This window comes from Mobula birostris, chromosome 1, assembly GCF_030028105.1.
Source record: "Mobula birostris isolate sMobBir1 chromosome 1, sMobBir1.hap1, whole genome shotgun sequence".
NCBI classification, from domain to species: Eukaryota; Metazoa; Chordata; class Chondrichthyes; order Myliobatiformes; family Myliobatidae; genus Mobula; species Mobula birostris.
The window spans coordinates 96,394,313-96,420,482 of NC_092370.1; the positions used below are offsets into that span (position 1 = coordinate 96,394,313).

General features: G+C 39.8%; 1 protein-coding gene across 3 annotated transcripts in view; it reads right to left on the reverse strand.

Moving 5' to 3' along the window:
- The window catches only part of tsnare1 (T-SNARE Domain Containing 1), a 997,034-nt gene that overhangs the window by 125,660 nt on the left and 845,204 nt on the right, over positions 1-26,170 (reverse strand). For 2 of the 3 annotated variants that reach the window (XM_072267104.1, XM_072267180.1), the window contains exon 12: positions 24,543-24,715. The exons of the other annotated variant lie outside the window; for it this stretch is intronic. The gene's annotated coding sequence lies outside the window, so the exon portion shown is untranslated. Of the gene's footprint in view, positions 1-24,542; positions 24,716-26,170 lie in introns of those variants that run through there. 3 annotated transcript variants of the gene reach the window in all.

Below are 26,170 nucleotides of genomic sequence, written 5' to 3' on the forward strand. Positions count from 1 at the left end.
GACCATCATGATGTTCAAATTAAAGAAACCTCGATTTGTGTGAATGCTGAGTAAATACTACGTATACACAATTATTCGTACACCGCATAAAATTATAAAGAAATTATATTTACTAATTTCAGCTTTGTTAAAAAGTCATTAGAAGAAATAACAGAAAGAAGGAACAAAATAAAAGGGCCCATTACAGTTAGACCAGTCTAAATGCGCACATGATCTTTGGAGCTTGATTCTTCCAAAGCTGTGTATAACCATTATTCACGGCACTGAACCCATAGTCTCAAAGTCCATCTCAAACAAACTGACTCTATCTCAGGAGTATTGGCCCTTTCTCCTTGGAGCCATTCATCTGCACAAAGCGCTTTGCTCACCAGGTACTCCTCTTCCAACTGTATTCTGTGGCATCTTCCCTTCTGTCCTGCTCCACAGCTCCCGCTAGAAGACCCCAAACTGGACTACCACCCATTACAAAACTCTCTCCACCACATGCTCTCTCGAACTTTCTCCAGATCCCACCATCCTGATCAGCTGACACGGCATTCCTAAATTGAACAGTAGGGCTCCTTACCTTTAGCTGAAGCCAAGACATTGTTCCAGCAGGACACACTGCTTTTGCAGAAAACTGCTAAAATGAAATACCTACTGCATAGCAGTAGAAATCTTAATCAGGGCATTGCAACTAAAACACTGGCATTGTTTCAGTGTTCCAACAAGCGAAGTAAAATGTCTTTAAATGCAACTTTATCAAATGCCAAATATACAAGAGCATGTGATGAATGAAATTTTTGTAACAAGAAGACACCTGATCTTTAAAAATTTAGATCTAAAATTATTGTTAGGATTCAATGCACCAATTAATTCTAGTTATGTGGTAGAAATTTAAGAGCGTGAAGAGCTTGAACAATCTTTTTTTTTGGCATCCGTTAGTCTCGTGAGACCATGGATTTGCGCCTTGGAAGGTTTACAGGGCGCAGGCCTGGGCAAGGTTGTATGGAAGACCGGCAGTTGCCCATGCTGCAAGTTTCCTCTCTCCACGCCACCAAGGGACGGGCATTAGGACTCATACAGCTTGGCACTGGTGTCGTCGCAGAGCAATGTATGGTTAAGTGCCTTGCTCAAGGACACAACACGTTGCCACAGCCAAGGCTTGAACTAGCGACCTTCAGATCACTAGATGAACGCCTTAACCACTTGGCCACATGCCAACACTTGAACAATTTATTTATTATGAAATTGGAACTTGGTTTGCATTGTGCTAGTTACTTGGATAAACAGTATAACAGTCCCAATGCTTACTAGTTTGGTGCATAGTGGAATACAGCAGGTCCTAATCTGCCACTGGCATTCTGATATTTCTTATATCCATTTTGTAAAGAAATCCCTGTCAAAGACTTTTTCTCAGAAATTCTCTTTGATATGTAATGAAGACATTAAAATCTTCTGATAAGTGCGAACTTGAGACAGATTCTACAAATAAGTTATCACCTCTTTGGAGAGAGAGGAGGGAAGTCTTTCTGTGACTTCACATTGTCGCTATCCATTCCTTTCTTGCTTGGAAATATTTAAGCCCCCATCTTCCTTTGAGAATGTTGCATGGAATTGAAATTGAAAAAGAAACCAGTAGAGTCATGACAAGCATCAGGAGATCGTGCTGTTAAGGTTTGCAGTTTCATTCCTCTAAATACAATGCTCTTACATTGAACTATTGATTCAGTATCTGTAAGGGTTTAAGTAATACGGTTGCCTAGAAATTCATCCCCAGCTGACAGTATTCAATGCTTATATTGTAGTGACTACATGTTGGACACATCAGACTTCACTGAAACTCAATGGATGTGGATTTGAGAAATAGACGTACAGTGTTCTTATGTTACTAAATAGTGTGAATAACAGTATGACTGAGAATGAACGTGGGCAAATTATGTCTCAAGGAATCAATGAAAAAAATTAATTTCATTGGTTTCGGTATGTGGAGAAGATGTTTCCTGGAGTGGGGAGTCTAAGACCAGAAAGCACAGCCTCAGAATACAAGGATGTCCCTTTAAAACAGAAATAAGGAGGAATTTACTTAGCCAAAGAGTGGTGAATCTGTAATTCAGTGCCACAGATGGCTGTGGAGGCCAAGTCACTGGATATATTCAAAGAAGAGATTGACAGGTTCTTGGTTAATCAGGGCATCAAATATTACAGGGAGAAGACAGGAGAATGGGGTTGTGATCGATAATAAATATCTATGATGGAATAGTGGAGCAGACTTCATTGGCTAAATGACCTAATTCTGCTCCTATGTCATGGTCTTATGAGATGGAACTATCCTATGTTGCAATTGGATATAAATTGCAACTATCCTATGTTGCAATTTCCTAAACTGACTTGTATGCATATTTTAAGACTTGGTGGAGGGTAATGGGCTGGTCTATGGTTTGAGGAGATGCAGTGTTATCAGTGTTCTCCAGTGGACAAGTAGAACAATAACAATAACTTTTTACACACGGGTCCTTGTTTTGGATGCTAATTCATGAGTTGAGTTTTGACTTAATATTTGGAAATATTGAATAGTGCCATATTTATAATTGGCAACAAGGATACCTGAAGATTAAACATAGTATATTCAGTAGGAAGTGTTGCTTGCCTGTGTTGAAAATTTGGAGTTCATTCACTGGAGATTTGAAGTAGCATGAATCATTGAAAATGGCTTGGATTTCATTGACTCCAATCCAATGATACTTAAGTATGTAAAAAATATGGAACACATTTTCACCACAAATGATACACAGAGAGAAGAAGGAATCAGTTTTGTTTTCAGTTGTAGATGCAAAAATATGAGTTGTTATAAACAGGAGAGACACAAGAGAGTGGAGATACTGCAACCTAGAGCAACAAAAAATAATTGCTGGAGGAACTCTGGTGGGCACATGGCACATGTGGAGAGTTCATGCTTTGGTTTGACTATTGAGAGGAAGAAGGTTACTACAAAGGGATGAAAGGGAGAGGTGAGACGGGTGAAAGGTGGAACCAGGTGTGGGGGAGAATGATGGGCTGATGGAGCCAGGTGCGGAATGGGGTGGAGTTGCAAGGCAGTAGCTGGTGGGTGATAGGTAGGGAGAGATACAGAGGATAAATGGAAAAAGATCAGGGAAATGAGAGTGGAGGTGAAACCAGAGACTGGAATGTGGAGACAGAGAAGGCTGTGGAAGCTGGAAATCGATAATTAAGGAAGGTGGTAGGTGGAACCAGACAAGGAAGGGTGATGAGGAAGTAAAACTAGTTGGGATAGGTAATAGGAGAACCAGTGGGTATAGTGGTGCTGAAAGGCAGATGAAAACAAGTCAGGGAGGGGAACACCTGCGACAGGAGTATCTGTGTGGATCAGAGGAGAGCCAAAGGAGCACAGGGAGTATCGACAACCTGAAGTTGGAAAATTCAATGTTCATACCACTGGGTTGAGGGTTGTGTTGTTTTTCTAATTGTATTTGATCTCACCCAGGCAGTGTAGAAGGCTGAGCTGGACAGGCCAACGTGGAAATGGAAAGTGGTATCAAAAGTTCTATTTTATTTAGAGATGCTGCACAGAAGATGGCCTTCCAGCCCAATAAACCATGCCGCCCAGCATTCCACTTATTCACCAGTCTAATAACAGGACGATTTACAATGACCAATTAACCTACTAATCATTACGTCTTTGGACTATGGAAGGAAACCAGAGCACCTGGAGGAAACTCACATAGTCATTGGTAGAATGTACAAACTTACAGAAGGCACCGGCATTGAACTTTGGACTCCGATGCCTTGAGCTGTAATAGCATCACACAAACTGCTACACCCAGGGCATACATAAGATTATATAGACCAGTTGACTCTGCTTCAGAAGTCATCTGGAAGGTTGAGTAATGTAGTTGAACCACGGGAATATCCCAGGCCCAGATCTACTGTTCAATGCTGCAAGAATAACAGCCATGGTGAGCATCTAATTGAAACTGTTGCATAAAGGGCCATAAGACATTGGAGCAGACTGAGGTCATTCAGCCCATTGAGTCTGCTCTGCTCTACCATTTGATCATGGCTGATCCCTTTCCCCCTCAACCCCAATGTCCTGGCTTCTCCCCATAAGCTCACACCCTGACTTAACAAGAATCTGGTAATAAAGGATATGGATTTTGATGCCAGAAAGAGTGGTGACTTTTGCGGGCTGTCCCCAGCACAGTCTTGGGCATATTGGTTGTTAATGCAAATGATGGAATTTAACTGTACATTTTGATGTACACGTGATATATAAAATTGAATCTTAGATCTATCAAATCTTGGAATTAATGCTGTCAATTATAGACAGGAATGATGGTTGGCATAGTAATGGAATAACCCCATGACTCAATAACGTTTTCATAAATCTAAAATGGATTGCTGTATAGAGTGAGCATGGTGCAAGCTTCAAAGGTGAGTTACAGGATGGAGCAACAAAGCTCAGCCAGTTGAGCAGCATCCGTGGGAGTAACAGAACTGCTGATATTTTTGGTCAAAACCCTGCATCAGGACTGAGAGTGGGGAAGCAAGATGGCTAGTATAAAGAGGGGAAGGGGAGAGATGACACAGGAGCCAGAGGTGGTTGGTGGACTGAGGAAGAGCATCTGCAGCATCTAGCAGCTTCCATCATCTGCAGTCTCCTGTGCCCTCACATTATGGGATGGCATAAATGATTGGAGTGTAGATGGGTGCATTCAAAGGAAGCTGTCCAGTTAAACTCAAGCTGGTATTGCCTGTTTGCCACAGACACAGGAGCTATACGAGCATGAGATTTGCAACATCGGAGTAGATGTGCAGCAGTGTAATCCTTTGTTCCTTATACAGCAGGCATCATATCTGAGATGCAATATATGCAATTCTTGCACTTGATTAGTTCAAATTGCATGCATAAGGCTAGGCCAAATTAGGAATTAGTAACTAAGAAACATCAATAAATAACGAGCAAGTTTGAAATTGGGAAGGTTAGGAAAAGGTTGTCAACAAGAGTTTAAAACGCTTCTGAAGCAATCCTTTCAGTTTATTATCTCTAGTCCTCAACCAAACTGAAAACTTATTGTAGCAAGCGTAACTTCCAATGTAATAAAGACTCAGAAGGATAGCCTCTGCAGGAAAATAATTAAACTCAAAGATTCAGAGCGTTTGAAATGTTTATTAAGAAGTGTTTCAGTTAGAAGGGTGTGCCTATCAGAGAAATTTCAGGCTAGCATTCGTAGGAATACATTAAAATTAAGCAAGTGGTTTTGAGTGCTCAACAGCTATTTTGGTTAAGATCTTAAAGAATTTTGATTTAAATATACAACAGAGAGAACGTAAGTCATTGAACATTTGTTTGAAAATTCCAGTCACTGTTGCGTTCTTTAGAAATGATGGAAATTGATTGCAAATTTAACCTATAATTCCGGGAGTCAAAAGCTTAAGTCCCACCGCAGCAAATGTGGGATCCCATTCAAATGAATGTTTCCCTCAGCTGCTGGCACCAGGTCAAGAAAATAGCTGTGCCAATCCTCTCGGCTTCTGTATTTCAGTTTCGCTATAGTCACTGGAACTGAAGTTTGGAGATGAAACATCACGTGTAGCACCCCTATACTGGGTAAAGAAAGAGAGAGAACATGCCACCTCTATGTTCCCAGTTGGTCTGATGTACCGGAGACCAGAGCAGAAATTCACCGTGTGCTATCACAAAATGGGCATTTATTAGAATTAAATGTCAGGCTTCAACACTGCTGGCAGCTAATTCAATGTTGACAACTATGGAAATTGACTGCAATGTTAACCTATGGTTCCAAGAGTCAAAAGTTCAAGTCTAACTATGGAGACAAGTTTCTACATTCAGAAGTCACCTGAGGTTGCTTAACATGTTGTCAAAGCAATTGTTCCAAGCAAGCATAAAATCACTCTCACTTCTTCACGGCAATTTGGAAAGAGTAATTCTTCATCCACTCAGAAATATAAAGTGAAAGCAAGTCATCAAACAAATCTTAATTCATCTTTTTTAAAGAACTGAACATCATAAGCAAGGTAAGTCATGACATTTCAAAGGCCGATGTAAGAAACAAATTGTGCTTTATGCCTCCCACAGTTATATCCTACAGAACATTAGTCATGGAGAGATGCAGCAAGGAAACAAGCTCTTTGGCCCACTGAGTCTGCACTGATGATGAACCATCCATTTATACTAATTATAGATTAATCCACGTGTTCTTCCCGCATCCTTGAAAACAAGCCCCAGATTCAACCAACTTACAATGACAAATCAACCAAACAACTCATACGACTTTGAAATGTGGGAGGAATTTGGAGCACCTGGAGAAAACCAAGTGCTCCACACAGACAACACTCGAAGTCAGAATTGATCCTGGGTTTCTGGTACTGTGTGGTAGCATTTCTACACCAGATATAACACTAGGGCTACTTCCACACTAGACCGGATAATTTTGAAAACGCCGGTTTCGAGTAAAAATGACAGGCGTCCACACTACGCGTTTTTCAAGATATCTCCGTCCACACCAAAATGGATATTTGGGCGAATCTACTCCTACTGGGCATACACACACACATCTACAGAAAACAAGCAAAGAGGAAACGGTATAATATTTATGTTTCCGCGGCGTGTTGTGCTATTTCCATAGAATAAAACTAGAGTACCAACAAAAACAGCGAAAGAAAGTTTTCAACAATGTCTTCAAGGAATACAAAGAAAACCTCCGCTGGAAAAATCAGACCGGACTTCTTCGTTTAGACAGACAATGAAGTCGAGCTGTTTCTGCAAGCTACAAACAACTACAAAGTCAGCAAAGCACTGGAGAACGTGGAGATGTTTAATTCCAAACAAAGTATTAACGTAGACAATAAAGTAAACAACACACGCATGAAGCCGTCCTCTACCCAAGATCAACAAGAGATTGGAATCTTCTGCCGCCAGACCTACGTAGTATTTCTGACATCAATATTTTTAAAGATAGACTCAATCAAATCAATTTAGGGGATCTAGTCAAAAAAGCTCACTTTACAATTTAACTCTCATGCCCTTCACACCGGCTGTGCGTTATAACAGCAGTCCGGCAGTGCTTGCGCAGTACCATTGTTGTTGTGGTGTTGGCATGACAACATTTTTAAATCTCTCCATTTACCCCGTCCACACTACAACACGAAACAATCGTTTTCAAATTTACGCACTCTGGAGAGTGTTTTCGAAAATCTCTGTTTTTGGAGGATGAAAACGCCGTTTCAGTGTGGACGGAGGGTCAAAACGAAGAGAAAAAGCTTTGTTTTCAAAATATCCAGCGTAGTGTGGACGTAGCCTAGATGTATTCTCAGTACAAACACAACTTAAGTTACTTAGTGGTAAACAAACTATCGTGGATCTAAAATATTTCAAACAGGTGACATTTAAAAAAAATTGTTTTTCTAAGAACTCAGAAATAATAGTAGCATGAACTGGAAGGACAGTACTACTGTAAACTTAAGTCTTGGTTTAAAGCTGTATTGTGAATACTTTGCTATCAGTGGGCACTGAGGCTGAGGCTGAGGCAAAGCCAAAGATCCATGCAGCACAGAAACATGCACCACCTGTCAAACATTCATTAAGTTCAAAAGTTCAAAGTACATTTATTATCAAAGAAAGTGTAAATTATACAAATTTGAGATTTGTTTGCTCACAGGTAGCCACAAAGCTAGAAACCCGAAAGAACCCAATTAAAGAAAAAAAGAATAAAAATAAAACCAACACCTGCTATGTAAGAGAAAGAAGAAAAAAAAAACACAAATCATGCAAAGAATTGAAGCAAACAACAACAATCTGAACTAAAATTAAGTTCTCAGATCTGAACCCCAGAGTAGGCCCAAAGACTCGCTTATCAGTTCATGCTATTAGTGGGCTAATCCTACATTTCATTCTCTCCACATTCCTTTCAATTTTTTTTTGATAAGAGATGTTAGATTACAAAATACAAATATAAACATAAGCTGCTACTTTGCTTTAATTCAAGTCGAAACTCGTGTGACTCTAATGCTGATTTGGCAACCTGATGGAATTAAAGAAAAAATAAAAAACACTTTCTTACAGTGCATCTGTGGAACAAATTTCAGTGGTAAATAATCCACCTTTCTTCTCATAAAACCACAATATCAGAAAACAATGTAGATAATCTGCATGGTTTAATAACATTATACATGGTACTTTTCCAGTACTTCCTCTTAGCTCATCATTTTGAACAGCTAAAACAATACTATTATACCTTGTAATATCATCACAGCTGTTTGACCAAAGGATTTGTTTGTCCTATGTGTATAATTATATTTTTTAAATGGTCTGCAGAAACTCTCAGCTGGTTACACGTAATATTTAGAGCCCGCTAAAATACTGAGGATCCCTAAACAACAATCAAATGCTTACTTTAGACTTCCAGCATGATGTTTGCTAAACTGCCTGATCTAAATGAAACATAATTTTAATAAGCTTTACTTGTTGAGATGCAAAGAGCAAATATGGTCCCTTCATCTAAATATATTACACTGAAAGAACAGTCAGTTCCTGCACATAACATTAAACACTTTTATTTTCCCAACAGTTTCTTGTCCACATTGTAATAAGTACCATGCTAACTGTAAATCACTTTAAAACCTAATATAGAAACACAACGAGTCTTAGAATTGTTACAATATGGAGAGAGGAAATTTAGCTCATCAGCTCATTGTCTGGACTCTACCAGAGCAACTCACTGGTACTAGCCAGATTGTTTTCCATAGACTATCCAATTTTTTTTTTCTTCACAACATATCATTATCCAATTCCAACCTTGATGCCCACAGTGGAATTTGCACCCCCCCCCCCATCACATCTGCATTCTAGATTCCAGCCTATTTCAATATTCCATTGTCTAGGTCAGTAAGGACTGGTGTGCGAATGCCTTAGTTGTAATGGCCCACTGCTCACTGCAATTAGAGTTTTTAATGGTGATGTGCAGGCCCTTCTACTTACTGAGGGAGTTCACTGCACTGTCATTATGATTATTGCTGTTTACATGCCGCCATGTGTTAGTGCAAACTCGAAGACTCTCATCCCAATGGTGTCTCCATTGTTGCTAGTGACTTCAATCATGCCAACTTAAAAACAATCTGGCCAAAGTTCTGCCAGCATGTTAACTTTGCAACCAGAGCAGAGGTTATATTAGACCAGGCCAATACCAATGTTCATGGAGCCTATAAGGCTAACCGCTGTCCTCACCTCGGAAACTCAGACCACGTATCTATCTTGTTAATCATGCATATAGACCACTTGTTAAACTAGACAAACCAATTCACTGTGAGATCAGGACCTGACCAGAAGGTGTGCAGAACTGTTTTGAAAACACCGGCTAGAGTCTATTCAGGAAGGCGGCTACTTACGATCATCACGTCAACATTGATGAATATGGGGGATCGGTAACTGGCTACATAGGAAAATGTATTGAGGAGGTCATTGCAATTAAACATGGCACGGCTAGAGCAAACCAGACAGCACGGCTGACTGCAGAGGTTTGTGCATCGCTCAGGGATCAGGACACTGCCTTCAGATCAGGGGATAAAATGACGCTAAAGTCAGCAAGAACCCATTCTCCCATGCCATCAGGAAGGCAAAGTGTGAGTATGCACAGAAAATCAACAAACTTCTCCATGGCACCAGGGACACCCGACGCATGTGGTAAGGTATGCAAGCCATAACCGATTACACATCCATCCTGCTGGTCAACGACAGTGACGCCTTCCTTCCTGAGAAGCTGAATAGCTTCCATGCACAATTTGACGCATTGTATGATGTGACATTAAGGAAACCCCACCTCTCCCCCTGAGGAACAGGCACCCTATGTGGCCATGGTTGAGGTGAGGTAAACCCATGTAATGTTGCGGTGCCAGACTGCATAACTGCTGAGGTGCTGAAGGGTGTGCGGCCTTGTTAACAGAGGTCTTAATGGACATCTTTAATATCTCTAAAATAGTCCACTGTCCCTGTGGGCTTCAAGGCAGATCCTATCATTCCAGTGCCCGAGAGCAATGGTAACTGGCTGGTATTGGATCATATAAAATCCCTCCTTCCTGCTGCATTGGACCCTTTTCAGTTTGCCTTCTGCTCAAACTGGTACACTGGTGATGTCATAGCCTCAACCCTCCACTCCGTCTTGTTCCATCTATAAAACGATGCCAAACGAGGTGGTTGCCAAGCAACTTCAGCTTGGTGTTTAATGTGATCAGCCCTCTGAGGTTGGTGGTTACACTGCTGGGGCTCAACATCCCTCTCAGTACCGTGTCTTAGACTTCTTGAGGGAAAGACCCCAGTCAGTCCAAGTTGGCAGCAACATCTCAAGCTCCATCATGCTGAGCACTGGTGCATCCCCAGGGCTGTGTGCTGAGCCCACTGCTGAATCACAGCTGCACTGCCAGATTCAGCTCAAACCACATCATCAAGTTTGCTGCTGGTACTATAGGGAGAGGCCTCATCAGCAACAATGATGAGTTGACCTACAGAGAGGATGTAGAGACGCATGTCAAATGATGCAAGAATAACAATCTGAGTCTCAAAGTGGACTAGACAAAAGAGACGATTGTAGACTTAGGAAGGCATACATCAACCACGCTTCACTGCACATCAATGAGTCTGTTATGCAGAGAGTGAAAAGCACAAATCTGCTTGGTGCGAACATAATGGACGATCTGACCTGGAGCCACAACTCCTCCTCATTAGGCAGCATCTACACTTTCTGTGGAGACTGCGGTATGCAAGGCTTCCCACCCCCATTCTAGCTTTCGATAGGAGCACCATCGAGAGTGTTCTGTTTGACTGCAGTACTGTACGGCATCACACCACAAGAACCTACAGACAACAGTAAAATCTACCAAAAGCATCACTGGTGTCTCCCTCCTGTGAGACACCTGCTGGGAGTGTTGTAGATGAAGGGCCTGAGGCATTGCTGAGGATCCCCACCATCATCCTACAATCTCCTTGACCCAATACCATGAGGACAGAGGTACAGAAGCATCAGGACAAGACTGCCAGCCTGGGTAACAGCTTCCTCCCTCAGGCAGTGAGACTAATAAATACCCTGCCACCACCGAGGTCTCATCACTAGCACAGAGAGCTGATTACTGTTTACCAGTGCTGTGTACTGCATGCTTTTAAATTATGTTTTATTAATTTAATTATGGTCATATTTTGTTTTATGTGCTGTGTGTGATATGTGTTTTGTGGGTGCATCATGGTCTGGAGGAGCATTGTTTTGTTTGGTTGTATATATGTACAGTCAGATGACAATTAACTTGAGCTTGAACTTAACCCACTTAATGCTCTGGGATTTGGAAATTTATTACATTATAATTAGAACTACATTTATGTAAACAGCAGTGGTGTGTAGTCAGATTCTGTGGAATCTGTCATATATTACTCATTAAATTAAATGCACATGACCACATACATAAACAAATATGCAGACGCACAAACGCATGCAGACAAACCAATGGACCATCTGCTCCTTAGGGTCTATTTTCCTGCATAGTCACCAGAACTTTATCATTACCACAGTTAAGATCAAGAGGAAATCTATTCATTTTAATAATGGATTAACACAGATTAACCTAGAAAAATACCTAACTATGAGGTATTTTAGTATCTGTCAGGAAGGCATATCACTGGCCAGGAACGAATGATTCCAGATTCATGCCCAGGCCAACTCAAAGTTATGTCATTGTTAAAACACGTAGTTGGATGGTGGGGTGGAGATACATCTCTACCAAAGGCGGTGAAAGATGCTCATTCCCTCTGCTAGCCTACAGGTCACCCTCAGGCAAGGTGTAGCACCTGTTTAGTCCCCTAGATCAGGGTTACGTGAATCTATGGGAGCAGGTAGTAGGTGGTCGTATGAGCAGCTGCTGCATATCACAATTTTCAGTTATGTGATCACTGATGCCAGGCTGACATTCCTAAAGAGTATTAATAATGGCTGGCATCACCCTTCTTGTAAAGACACTGCCCAGAAGAAGGCAATGGCAAATCATTTCTGCAGAAAAATTTGTCAAGAGCAGTCATGGTCATGATACCATAATCACTTATGTCACACAACATAGCACATAATGACGATGATGGTGAAAATAAACAGAGGTGACCACTGCCTTGCTGGGAAATAGTGAAATCAAAATGAAGAAATTTGCATAGACAGCTTAGAAATTGTTCAATGCCAGGATTGGCACATTAAATCAGCAGGGCAGGGAAGTTGAACATTCTTGGTAAATACAGTATCTGCATGCACTTAGTTTTTTTTTACTTTATGCTCAACACTGCTGCCCCAAATTTAGGTATTCAGAGAACTGGATTCCCAGTTTCCAAAAACATAAAACCAGAATGAAAAAAAAACAGAATGAAGAAGCCAGATGATTGCATCAGGGCACAGACTGGTGAAATATATTGCACTGAAATGTGCAGTAAACTCCTTGGTGGAAAGAAAATGAAGGAAACAATATAAACCTTATTTTCTGTTGGACACTGATAGGAGAAGGGAAGCATTGAAATCCTGGGCAGAAATTCAAAAGACGTGTGGTTTCACATGATCAAACTTCAGTGGTGGTAATAGTAATTTAAAAAAGGCTTTTGAAAAGATATAAAGGCTTAGAAATTGTCAGATATTATGAAGGAACAAGTCAAAACAAATTCCTATTTGAGAATGCTAGTGAGCAATTCCAGAATAGTGAAATGGAGGATAGACCTACTTATATGGAGAAAATAGAGAAAGTAGAATTGCTGTCTTAAGAACAAAGAAAAGTGACATAATTTGATACAAAGATAAATCATAACAGGTTTTTTTTATTGCGTTATTTAGGAAGAGGGATTGACAATCCTGTGATAAACAGTCTCAAACATATTTGGGTAAAGAATCACAGGTAAACCAGGGGAAGATGTGCAGTGAGTTATTCTCTGCACTGCATTGTCTGTAAAAGCAGTGAATTAGAAATATTCATTTAGTAAGGCAATACTAAAACTCTGAAAAATCTGTTATCCAATTATTCAATAAACCCAATGTTTGGCATCCAGCTCACTGAGTGATGTTTAATCCATTCTCTTGAAACTTCAGGGCGCTGCTTTCAATGCCTACTTTAAATTCACTGGGTCCCATTTACCATTTCCTCAAAGCACATATAAACCCTGTTTTCCATGCTCCCTTTAAAACTCAAAAGGTGGGGGGCACGAAGAAGACTGCAAGTGCTGGAATTGGAACAAAAAGAAACAAGCTGCTGGAGGAACAAGCAGCATCTATGGAAGACAAGTGATAGTTGCTGTCTTGGATTGAGACCTTGTATCAGAATGTGCTCTACTGAAACTCAATGGGGCTGTTTCCAGGCTCTAGTTCTAACTCACTTTATTTGGTTTACAGAAAAGTTTATGGTGCCATCAAGTAATATCCAAAAAAGTGGGTCGGTGTGTTGGGATATCACTGGAATACCATTAATGAACCAGAAAATGTCCACTGTTATTCCCCAGCATGCCAGATTAATAGACTCTTTACCTTATATGAGTAAGACATAGAGGAAACACTGCAGAGTGATAGGGGAAGAGAAGAGAAATTGGACTAAATGGATAAATCTTTCAAAGAGTTAGAAAAAATCTATTCCCTTAATTCCCACCACATCTCCTTTATCATCTATAATCCAAGTGAAATCAACTGCTTTTAAAGACTATTGACATGCTGCTTCACCCTCCCTTACCCATTTCCCCCCTACAGCATTGCTACAAATATTTAATTAGATGTGATCCCATAGACCTGACGTGGACAAAGATCATCTGATACAGTGAGGATAGATGAAAACTGCATGAAAACTGGAAAGACATATTGACATATCTTGGGCTAGGATATAAGGCACCTATATGTTGAATGGTTTAGATAATGCTCTAAACTGTGAGTGAATAATTGGATATCTTATAGCCAGCATTTGTCTTCTGAGAGCACTGCTGCCAGCAAACCAATTACTGTGTTGTTATTCTCCACAAACCATTCAATTTCAAAGTGGTCAACAGGAGAACAAAATTTCTAATCTGGCTGAATCTGGACAAATTATATGTCAGGAGACCCATGAGTCATGAAATCTGCCTTCTCATATTTTTTGTGTTTATTAAGTATCTTGCTTTTTTAAATAATTTATACGATGAAGTTCTTGATAACATGATCTTTGAGAAGCTGGCATTGAACCATCTTCTTGAACTTCTGCAACCTATCTATTGTGGCTGCCTGGTACAAATTGCTGGAATATTTCAGTGAGGAATCAACAAAATTGCACAGAAGAGAGCTGTAAATTTCCATCAGTGAAATATATCTGTAACAACCTGGTTGTTTCATGGTTGCCTTTACTAATAGTAGCTTAAAAAAAAATCAATCTTATTGAAATAATTGTACTTTTAAATTCCCAATTGTTAAGGTAATATTTCAATTTTGGTCTCTGGATCATCAGTCCAACTCACAGGATTACTCATAGAGGCAAATTCGATCATAATGCCACTGTTCCTGTTATAGTTTTTATACCCACAGTTCTGAACTCTTTTGTTTCCCCCATCCCATCAATTTAAGTCATTGTAACTATCTCAGAAGAAGACACCAGTGTTGTGTCAATATTTACACAGTATCACCCATACTGATAAATTTAAAAATCATTGCACAACAAAAATAGAAATACTTAATAATAAATTAAGGCTCTTTCTAAAATCCATCCACTAGCCCTGACTGCGTCAACTGGCTGAAGCTGAAATCACACATTCAGAAGTGCTGTAAAACAGTCATCTGTGATCTTGCACCACTCATTCTCCCACCACCAACAACAACTGTTCAATGGTCAAACCCATGATCCACATGCAGCACTACTGGGCAATACTCCTACAACAGCTTTTATTTCCTTGCATCCGATGTAAGCCTGAGCACTTCCGTGCAAATAAAAATCTCCGGCCTTTTTACGTGGAAGGGGCACCAATAATCAAACCTGTTCCACAGATGGAGATTCTGCTGCAGACTAAGATAAGAAGGTTGAGGAGACTTGGTATGACACCAAAGACTTTCACATGTTTCCACTGATATGCCATGGAAAGCATTTTAACTGGTTGCATCACTATCTGATGAGAAGGGTCAACCGCACAGGATTGGAAAAAGCTGCAGAAAGTTGTGAATTCAGCCAGCTCCATCATGGGCACTAACCTCCCCAGCATCAATAACATCGTCGAAGGCAATGCCTCAGATAAAGCCACATTCAAATCCCACAGTGTGAATCTTGCTTTTAGTCCTTTTCATCAACTGATATTTAAATCCTTATTCCTGTCTCATTGGTTATTACTTGATTATGTCTTAGGAATTCTTTTATGTTCTTTGAAACAAAAAAATGATCATTTAATATATACATTCTGGAATGTATATGCAAAATCTCTTTACAAATAAATTTCAGCAATTCTTAAAACATATTCCTGTAGGCAGCCATTAAAAAAGAGGTTGGGGGTGTTTTGGATCACAATGAAGACTGTTACAGTTTGCAGCGGGATCTGGGCCAGCTGGAAAAAAAAAGACTGAAAAATGGCAGATGGAATTTAATGCAGACTAGTGCAAGGTGTTGCACTTTGGTAGGACCAACAGGGTAAGTCTTACATCGTGAATGGTAGGACACTCAGGAGTATGGTAGAACAAAGAGATCTTGGAATGGAGCCCCATAATTCATTGAAAGTGGTGCCATGGGTAGACAGGGATGTAAAGAGAGCTTTTGGCACATCGGTCTTCATAAATCAAAGTACTGAGTACAGAAATGGGATGCTATGTTGAAGTTGTATGAGATTTTTGTGAGATCTAATTTGGTATATTGTATGCAGCTTTGGTCAACTATTTAGGAAAATTGTGAATAACTTTGAAAGAGTACAGAGAAAATTTACAAGGATGTTGCTGGGACTGGAGAACCTGAGTTATAAGGAAAGGCTGAATAGGTTAGGATTTTATTCCTTTGAACATTGAGAGGAGATTTGATAGAGGTATACAGAATTACTAGGGGTATAGATAGGATAAATGCAAGCAGACTTTTCCACTGAGGTTGGGTGGGACAACAACTAGAGGTTATGAATTAAGGAGGAAAGGTGAAAAGTTTAAGGGGATCATGGGGGATACTTCTTCAATCAGGGGGTTGAGAATGTGAAATGTGGTACATGCAGGCTCAATTTCAACATTCCAGAGAAGTTTGGACATTTACATGGATGTTCCAGGTGCAGGCACATGGGAGTAGGTAGTTTAAATGGTATGGTATAGATTAGAAGGGCAGAAGGGCCTATTTCTCCGCTGTATTTTTCAAGGTATAGTGATATGACAATATTCCAACATTAATAACTGCAAAGTCTCATCACATGATGAAGATTATCTCATCCCGAGCTAATTGATTTCCTTTCCAAAAGGATTACTAATATTCAACTCTGTTGAGAAACACAACAACTGCAATCCCAAACCCAATTTCACTTTTGCATCAATGTAGAAAAACTCATAGTGTTTAATGCAGAAATGTTGGGGAAGGAAGGAAGTCGTTTTAAGAGAATAACTGCCCTTTCAAATTTCCTGCTTACTATTGCAAGAAATTAGTAAAAATCAAGAAAAAAATAACCTTTTGTTGAGTCACAACTCACTGGTCTTACAATCAATTGGACTTTGTTGTTATTGTTCTTTATCAAGGAAAATTGAATAAGGTTTTACATGGAATATCGTTAAAATGACTAGAAGCTCCTTCACAAATATGGTTTGTAAGGGGACAGGAAAGGTTTCGAGAAGGGAATTTCAAATCATACAATCAAGGGATTCAAGGAAAAACTAACAAGGCTAATGAATAGAATATGGAGATGTAAAGCAGATCAGATTTGGAGGAATGCATGTTCCACAGGATGGTAAACAGGTTGCAGGGTTAAGAGAACTGAGGAAATGGAGGAATCAGAACATGTGTAAAATATTAAAATTGACATGTGGATTAGAAGTTAATGAATGTAGTTGAATGGCATTGGTGCAAGTTAGGACAGGGATAACAATGTTTTGGATAGGTTCATGCATACCCACATATGGACAGAAAATGGTAATGATGAGGAGGTGGAATTAAGGCAGTCTTTGTGATAAGAGATGTTATGGCGTAAAACCTTCCCTTAAGAGTGAATGGGACGTCATGATTCTCAAACACCCTGATTCAATCATAGAGCATGGAGAAGAGGGAAAGGTGCTTGTGGTGAGCACAATTTGTGGCAAGCTGGAAGAAGTTGCACCTTATCCAGGACAGCACTGTGGTGAAGCATTGCATTATTAATGCAATGCTAGCTTCAAGAGGGCTGACAACAATGTGGTGGTGTGGGGAGTCTGCATACATGTCGAACCACTGGAAAATGATAAACAGATGGGAGCAAAGAATTCTCATTGAGGAATCAGTAGAGGGAAGGTGAACAGTTTCATGTTCCTGGGTGTCAACATCTCGGCACATCAATGCAGTTACAAAGAAGGCATGACAGCAGCTATGCTTCATTAGGAGTTTGAGGAGATTTGGTATGTCATCAAAGACACTCATAAATTTCTAAAAATGTACCGTGGAGAGCATACTAACTGGCTGAATCTCCATCTGGTATGGTGGGGGGAGCACTGTATATAGCTGCAGAATGTTGTGAACTCAGCTCCATCATGGGCACCAGCCTCCCCACAATCTAGGACATCTTCAAGGAGCGATGCCTCAAAAAGGTGGCATCTGTTATTAAGGACCCTCATGACCCAGGATATACCTTTTCTCATTGCTACCATCGGGGAGGAGGTATAGGAGCCTGAAGGTACCCACTCAAAGATTCAGGGATACCTTCTCCTCTGCCATCAGATTTCAGAATGAACATAGAACCCATGAACACTACTTCATTACTTTGTTTTTTCCTTTTTGCACTATTTATTTATTGTTTTAAAATATATATATATATAAGCCTACTTACTGTAATTGACAGTCTTTTATTATGTACTGCAATGTACCGCTGCTGCATAACAACAAATTCCATGACATATGCTGGTGATATTAAACCTGATTCTGATTCTATAGGGATGTCAAACATAACAATATGATGGTAGGTTGTGGCGCACTTGGAAGAGATTCTTGGATTATGATTGGATAATTTGAGGAATTCCCACTCCGTAGGACTTTGGTAAATTGGTTTATTATGTCACATGTACTGAGGTACAGTTAAAACTTTGCTTTACCTGACATCTATGTAGTGCATTGATGTAGTATGTAGGAAAACAGTAACAGAATGTAGGAAGAAGTATTATAGTTTGAGAAAGTGCAATAAAAGTAGGCAGTAAAGTGCAAGGTAGTACAAAAACAAGCCATGAGTTACACTTAATTCTTTTGCCTTCTAGTTGTAATTTTGCAGCAAAAGTAATTATTTTGATTAGTAGCTGGATAATTGCAGGTGTTTCTCTACATCAAGCAACTTTCAATGAACTTAATGGCTCAAAATAATAGCTGAACATGTGGCTTCTAATTTACTTTTGTGCCAACTTGCTTCCAACTGTTGTGAATTACTTTGTTCCCTGGAGTATCTGAATTGAGTGGAGAAAGGTTTTGCCTGACTAATCTCAAGGTTCTGTATATAAACTAGGTGGCCACTTTATTAGGTATATGTGCACACCTACTTGTAAATGCAAAAATCTAATCAGCCAGTCATGTGGCAGCAACACAATGCATAAAAGCATGTAGACATGGTCAAGAAGTTCAGTTGATGTCAAAACTAAACACACTGGACAGAAAATTCTTTTGAAAGTGTTGCTTCCTCAGAATTTTTTCATTTGGTTATGATAGACCACTTGAACACAAATACGATTTCAGAATAATGTATCACATTGGAATTTGGAGAAACAAGAAATTAACTTTTAACGAACGTAATATGTCCAATTGCATAACAGTGCTGATGCTTTGCAATAGTTCAACTAAGCTAAAACTGTTTTGTTGATGATTTTCATTTGTACTCAGTGTCTGAGGCTTTTCCCTTAAGTGTTCAATGTTAACCAGCTAACACTGATGGACTCCAGTTGCCGACACCATTTCTCCATGACTCCTGAAACTTTTCACCATGCACTGACAGTGCTAAGACTTGCAGGGAAGAAGTCTAAATGGGAATGTAGAAAATGAATCTTTAGTGATATGTTGCACTTCATGGTTTTGTATGCTTGAAGCAAGTTTTCAACCAGCTGCATGCAGCTTGGTGCTCTGCAGTCGCCAAGAAAAATTTCAACAACATCCTTGAATGCCTTCGATGTGATCTTCTCTGGTCTCACTTGAAGTTCTTCAAATTGCCTGCCATTGATGACCCGTTTGATTTGTGGACCAACAAAAATGAGTTCCTTAATCTTGGAATCAGTTATTCTGGGATACATCTGTCTCGAATATTGAAATTCTTCACCTTCCTTATGCCTGGTGACAGGAGATTCCATTCTTGCATTCTTGAACCCATTGATCCTGTTTTGTCCTTTGTCAAACTCGTCTTTGACTAAGTTATTTAACACAAATGCGTTAACAGATGAGGCTCATTCAGCATAAAGGGTTCAAAATCTATCAGTATCAATGTCATTTTAATTTTCTGGCTCATGCATCATGGCATCTTTGTCTGCCTCCTCTAGACTCCATGTCTCTGGAGGCTTCAGGACTGGAAGCCTATCGTCATGTGGCACATGTCTCATGGCTGAGGGGAGATTGGGGCATTCAATGGATTTCTTGTTTTTATCAAATAATCCACACACTGGTCAGACAGAAGTAGCAGTCTGTCACATGACCCTTCTGCTCTTGCCATATCATCAGGACAGCAAATGGCATTGACTTCGAGTACCTCTGAGCCAAGCTCTAACATCGACAGTGCATGTTGTGCAATGAATGTGAGGAGCCCAGGCTTTTTCTTGGTCACCAACTTTACACTCAAAGTAGAACTCATAGGCTTACTTAATAAGAGGAGAACATTAGCGAGACAATTGGCTATCACAAATGCTCCTGAAAATATCATTACTTTATTCAATGAGTATACACAATATGCTATGTGCATAGAGCATGCACATCAATGTGATCAGATTTCGATATACATGTAAATGCAATATACATAGCTTTAATAGCTTTTCTAAAACCTGTGCTGCCATGCAGCATCCACTCTAGCTAAGCATGCCCAGGCATGCTTGGATAAGATAGAAAACCTCTATATTGTGGGCAATATTTAACTGACTTTAATTATGAATTGAAATAACAAATATAGATGATTTTTAAAAATCATGCATGATGGGGAAATTTCATGGCGATTTTCATGTTCAGCAGCCCTAAATCCATAAGATCCACCTAACAGCAAAATCTTTGTTGTTCAGTGACATCAGAATGGGGAAGAAATGTGATCTAAGTGACAAACCATGGAATGATTGTTGGTGCCAGATGGGTGGTTTGAGTAGCTCAGAAACTGCTTATCTCCTGGGATTTTCATGACAACAGTCTCTGAAGCTTATAGAGAATGGTGTGAGAAACAAAAATATATTTAGTGAATCGCAGTGCTGTGGGTAAAAACACCTTGTTAATAAGAGAAGTCAAAGGATAATGGCCCTACTGGTTCAAGCTGTCAGGAAGACAAAAGTAACTCAAATAACTATGCATTTTAACAATAGTATTCAGGCGAACATCTCTGAATGCACAACACATCGAACTTTGAAGTGGATGGGCTACAGCAGCAGAAGACCATGAACATGCACTTGTGCTTTAAAACTTGTTGACCAACTTCATGTCTAGGACTTGAGCGAAAGCCATCCAAAATTAAAAATATAACACACCCCTAATTCCTTATAATTAATTCTGCTAGGCACATTCTCAAAGAAGTTTAAGCCATTGTTCATAATTTTGAACATAATTTTCTCCTTATAAACCCAGCACAGCAACATGGGCTGAAGGGTACGCTGGGTTTGTGCTGCAGTGTTCTATGTTCTAAACCCATGTCTCATCTCAATCCTACATTTGTAAGGTGTCCTGTTATTACATATTTCTTTCTAGATATAAGCTTCCCTGTGATTAATGTTAGGCTAATAGGTTGCTAGTTTAGATCTCAGCTATCTCTCCCCCCTCCTTTCTTGAAGAATGAAGTCACTATTTAAGGCAAATAGATCTTTTCATTATTATTTATTAATTTTTTTTCAGAGTATTTATTATTTTCAATATATTTATTCTAATTGTAAAACAAACTTTGAATGGGGAAGAAATGTGTACCAAATAACTTTGACTGTGGAATAATTGTTGGTGCCAGATGGGGTGGTTTCAGTATCTCAGAAACTGCTGCTCTGGGATTTTCATGCACAACAGTCTCTAGTGTTTACAGAGAATGGTGAAAAAATGAGAAACATCCAATGAGCAGCAGTTATGCAGGTGAAATGCCTTGTTAATCTGGACTCCAGAAAAATGAGCTGGGTCTAAAAGATCAGTAATCATTGTCTACTCCTGCTTCTATTGCATACATTCCTATGATTTCACATACTACTTAAAGGTGGGCTGAATCATAAATTTTCTGATTCTATTAAGGTACCGGTTTCTCTGTAAAAATGTAAATCTTGAGTCTATATAAAATGGAGAGTTAACTTTTAATTTATCAGAGATGATTTTATTACAAAAACTTAAAACAATGATAAAAACATACGATTTGTGAAGGGTAATTCTGCTTGCAAATCAAAAAATGATTGGCTTAGTGATTTGTGCTCAAACTTTACCTCTCTTGACGAATCAAAGATAATTCAACTCTTCTCTCAGAACAATCAGTAGCAAAAGGTATCAGTCTTTTGCATAATCAATGATGACAATACTATTCTTTTAATGAACTTTAGTCTGAATTTTCCATGACATTATAAGTGATCCCTTGGTTATTCTAATCAAGCATTATACAAATATCTATTTAAACCTGCATTACTTATGCTCTCAAATATTTCTGAGTAGATAATGACATGCACTGTATTTCATTTTTGTCACAAAAGATTAAATTTTCTAATCTTCATGGCATAAATGCATAATCTAAATCCTAAAATTAGTAGCAGCAGTTTTGTGTTTGCTTCCCTAGGAATGGAGGGAACAATTAACCCATTTGTGCTATGTGCTCGACCCTGCCTAGATTTCCATTATTGCTCTTAATTTCGACTCCCACTAGCACCACCACCCCATTGTCTCTCTCCACCTGATCCTCCTCTGGTCCTCCAATTTTTTTTCTCTTTACCCCTCATTGGCATTTCTGGAGGAACATTGTATCGTTTCTTAATGCATGCATTACTAAATGACAATAAAAGAGGACTGTGTGTCCTCACAATCTAATCTTGGCACAACATGTCAGAAGGGAATGGGAATTGGAATTAAAATGTGTGGCCAGTGGGAGGTTCCACTTTTGTCGGATGGAGCGGAGGTGCCTGACGAACCAGGCCCCCAATTTATGACGGGTCTCACCAACGTAGAGGAGACTGCTTCGGGAGCATCGGACACAACAGACAACCCCAGCAGATTCGCAGGTGGTGTTGCCTCACCTGGAAGCACAGTTTAGGCCCTAAATGAAAGTGAATGAGCAGGTGTAGCACTTTGGCTGCTTGCAGGAGTAAGTGCTGGGAAGCAGTTTAGTGAGGAGAAACAAATGGATGAGGGAATCACGGAATGATTGATGGAGTGATCCCTGTGGAAAGAAAGGAGGGAGAAGGAGAGAGAGAGATAAAGAGAGGGAGAGGGAGAGGGAGGAGGAGAGAGTGAGAGAGCGAGAGAGAGAGATAAAGATAGATAGAGATAGATATATTTAGTGGTTGGGTCCCTTTAGAGATGGCAGAAGTTGCGAGGATGATGTGTTAGCTGCGGAGGCTCATAGGGTGGTAGGTAAGGACAAGAGGAACTCTATCACTATTTAGGTGGTGGGAGGATGGGGTAAACAGATGTTTGGGAAGTGGCGGAGGTGCGGGTGAAGACAACATCAATTGCGGAAGAAGGGAAACCCTGTTTTCTGAAGGAGGAGGACAACTCTGATGTCCTGGAAAGAAAAGCCCCGTCCTGGGATGGCATGCAAAATAAAATTTTTAACTGTATTTTGGTACATGTGACTACAATAAACCAATAAACCAATTCATTACCAATTCATTAATTAATAAACAACTTGAGTGTCCCAGTAATATTGCCAAGCCTGGTAGTTTTGTACTGAGTGAGAAATATCCTGATCTTGGAATCTGCTCTGTTGAGGATTTCCACAAACCAAACGAATGAGGTATATTTGAGTGATCACAGCTAAACTATGAAGGGATTAGCACCCTGTCCATATCACCCTTGCATTGCAGCTACTAATAGAGGGTCCTGGGGGACTGCTATCATGTTATTAGCACCTGACCTACTGATTTCCAATTCAATACATTGTTAAACCTGGATGATCTGATAATAAGGATCCAAACATGGAACCAGATCCAATCATCATACCCACGTGGCCCATCAAACTCTCAGACTCATAATAACCCTGCCCTAACCCATTTCACTTTTTTATTTTCTTCTGCTCTCCTCTCTCCCCAGATTCACTCGAAGGGTAATTTACAGTGGCCACCTGACCAATCAACTTTCATGTCACTGGGATGTGGAGGGAAATTGAAGCACTTGGTGGAAATCCACATGATCACAGGGAAAACTTGCAAACTCCACACGGTCAATACCAGCAGACTGGATCAAACTCAGTTCACCTGAGTGTGAACCAGCAGCTCCAGTAGTTGCACCCTGGGTGGCGACAACACCTGTGTAATGACCTGGGAAAGGTTTCACTGCTAACGTACTGGTCTTTCCGTAGAAGCAGTGTTTGGGTTATGGCTAGAGATAATGGGTTCTTTCAAATGTGTGCCATCCGATCAGGGGAGTGGGTTTGTGTGTTGTGTGCTTACCATGTGGTGTGGGCTGGGAGTCTTTGTTTGGTGGGAGATGAAGAGAATAAATGCTGGAGAGAATCGGTCGTAGGATTCAATTCGGTGGGGGAGCATGATTCGACGAAGCAAGGTGCCACGGTCGACTGAGGATCGGTGAGTATTACTTTTGAGAAGACTTGAGCATCAACTTGTGCACGTTTGCTCATGGCTGATTTATCTTTCCTTTCAACTCCATTCTCCCGCCTTCTCCCCATAATCTTTGACACCCTCACTAATCAAGAGTCTATCAACCTCCGCTTTAAATACTTGCAATGACTTGGCAACCACAGTCTGTAGCAATAAATTCCACAGATTCACCACCCACTGGTTAAAGAAATTCCTCTTCAACTCTGTCTAAATGGATGTGTTTCCATTCTGAGGTTGTGTACTGTGGTCCTAGATTCTTATATTGCTGCCAGCATTAATACTTACCTTCTTATCTTAACCACAAGGAAGTCTTTCATTGTGAGCTCAGAGCTTCATAACAATTATATTCTTGGGAGAAACTGAAATAAGGAGGACTACCAAAACACACAGGTTTAAACTTTATTACTATTATGCAGATGCGATAAAATTTCTGCTTGTTAAGACCTGGTCTGAAAGTATTTGCACCTAATGATGCTGATGTGTCTATCACCAGAATCCACATAATTGGCTCTTACACTGACAAGGACAGTGATTTGTATGGTTGGGCCAATCTTATTCCATTTGATTTATTCTCCTTGTGCTATTGGAAAAACCTGAAAATAAAACATAAGTATGCAATTAGATTACAACACCTATCCCATCTTTACTATTATTTAAATGGTCACTTCCAAATCCAAACAGAATCTGGAACCATCCTGTCTAAATGAACAACTTTCCAATATAATTTTTACATCTCTTTTTACTTTTGTTCTTGGATTTCCAAACACTTGTTGGAATTAGGAAATCTTTGAGATAAGATAAAGTTCAGTTTTCACCTTGAACTGTTTTCTCCAGAGAGCAGATTCGGCCAATATTGAGTGAAATGAGAGAGAAGAAAGAAAGTGAAAGGAAACAGGGATCTTGTAGAAAGCCTACAAAATGCAGCCTGAAGAAAATACTTTATTTCTGTATAATTATAGAAAGAGAAACCCTACTTGTTGCAGACAGAAATCTGTACTTCACATTTTTTGATCCATTGTGGGATAGGAGCTTCAACATATCTTCAACATTGAATGCCCTCTCCCCTAAATGCCTTTGAGAAGGTAGCAGTGAGCAGGCTTTGTAGGGTCATGGTATCATATAACACAGAAACAAGCTTTTCATTCCACCATGTTCATGCTGTCCATTGAATACAGTTCCATACTAATTATTTATCTAGCGCCTGGTTTGGTGCTTCTTTGTAATTCAAATGCTGTTCAGTTACTTCTTAAATGTTAGGAAAGCAACTGCCTCCATTACCTTATCAGGCAGTGGATTCCAGTTTGTCGTCATTCACTGGACAAAAAAATCCACAGTGGGTTAGAGAGGGCACAATACATTTAAAATGAGGAGAATCAGCAAGGATCCTTCCCACCATCAGCAATATCAGAAACTTCAATGCAATTTTCAAACTCATACCTCATATTCATATCCAAATTGTTGGCAAACTGTGAGGAACTCAACATTGATCACTGGTCACAGTCTCCCAATCATAAAAACAACCTTCCACCTTTACCCTCTGTTTCCTATGACTAAGCCAATGTTGGACCCTATTTGCCAACAATGTTCTGGATTTCATGGGCTCTATTCTTTTGGACCAGCTTATCAAGGTATCTTGTCAAAGCCCTTCCTGAAATCCATGTAAGTCACATCAATCCAATTTCTCTTTTTGATATATTTATTACATATATTTGTTGGAATGTACTTTAAAAACTCTGTCAAATTAATCCGTCAAGATTGCCCACCCGCAAAGCCAAGCTTACTCCTGCTTTTGAGCATAGATTGATCCTGTCTCCAAAAAGATTTGTCAAATAGTTTCCCTACCTCTGACATTAATCTCACTGGCCTGCGATTACCTAGTTTATCCCTGCTGCCACTCTTTAATATGTGTATCACGATTGCTGTTTTTTCAGTCATCTGGTACCTAACCTGTTTCTGGAGAAAATTTAAAAGTATTTGTCAGGACTCTTATTTCTTGCCTTGCCCAGCAGCCTTGGATAATCTCATCATGGTTTGGGGATTTATTTACC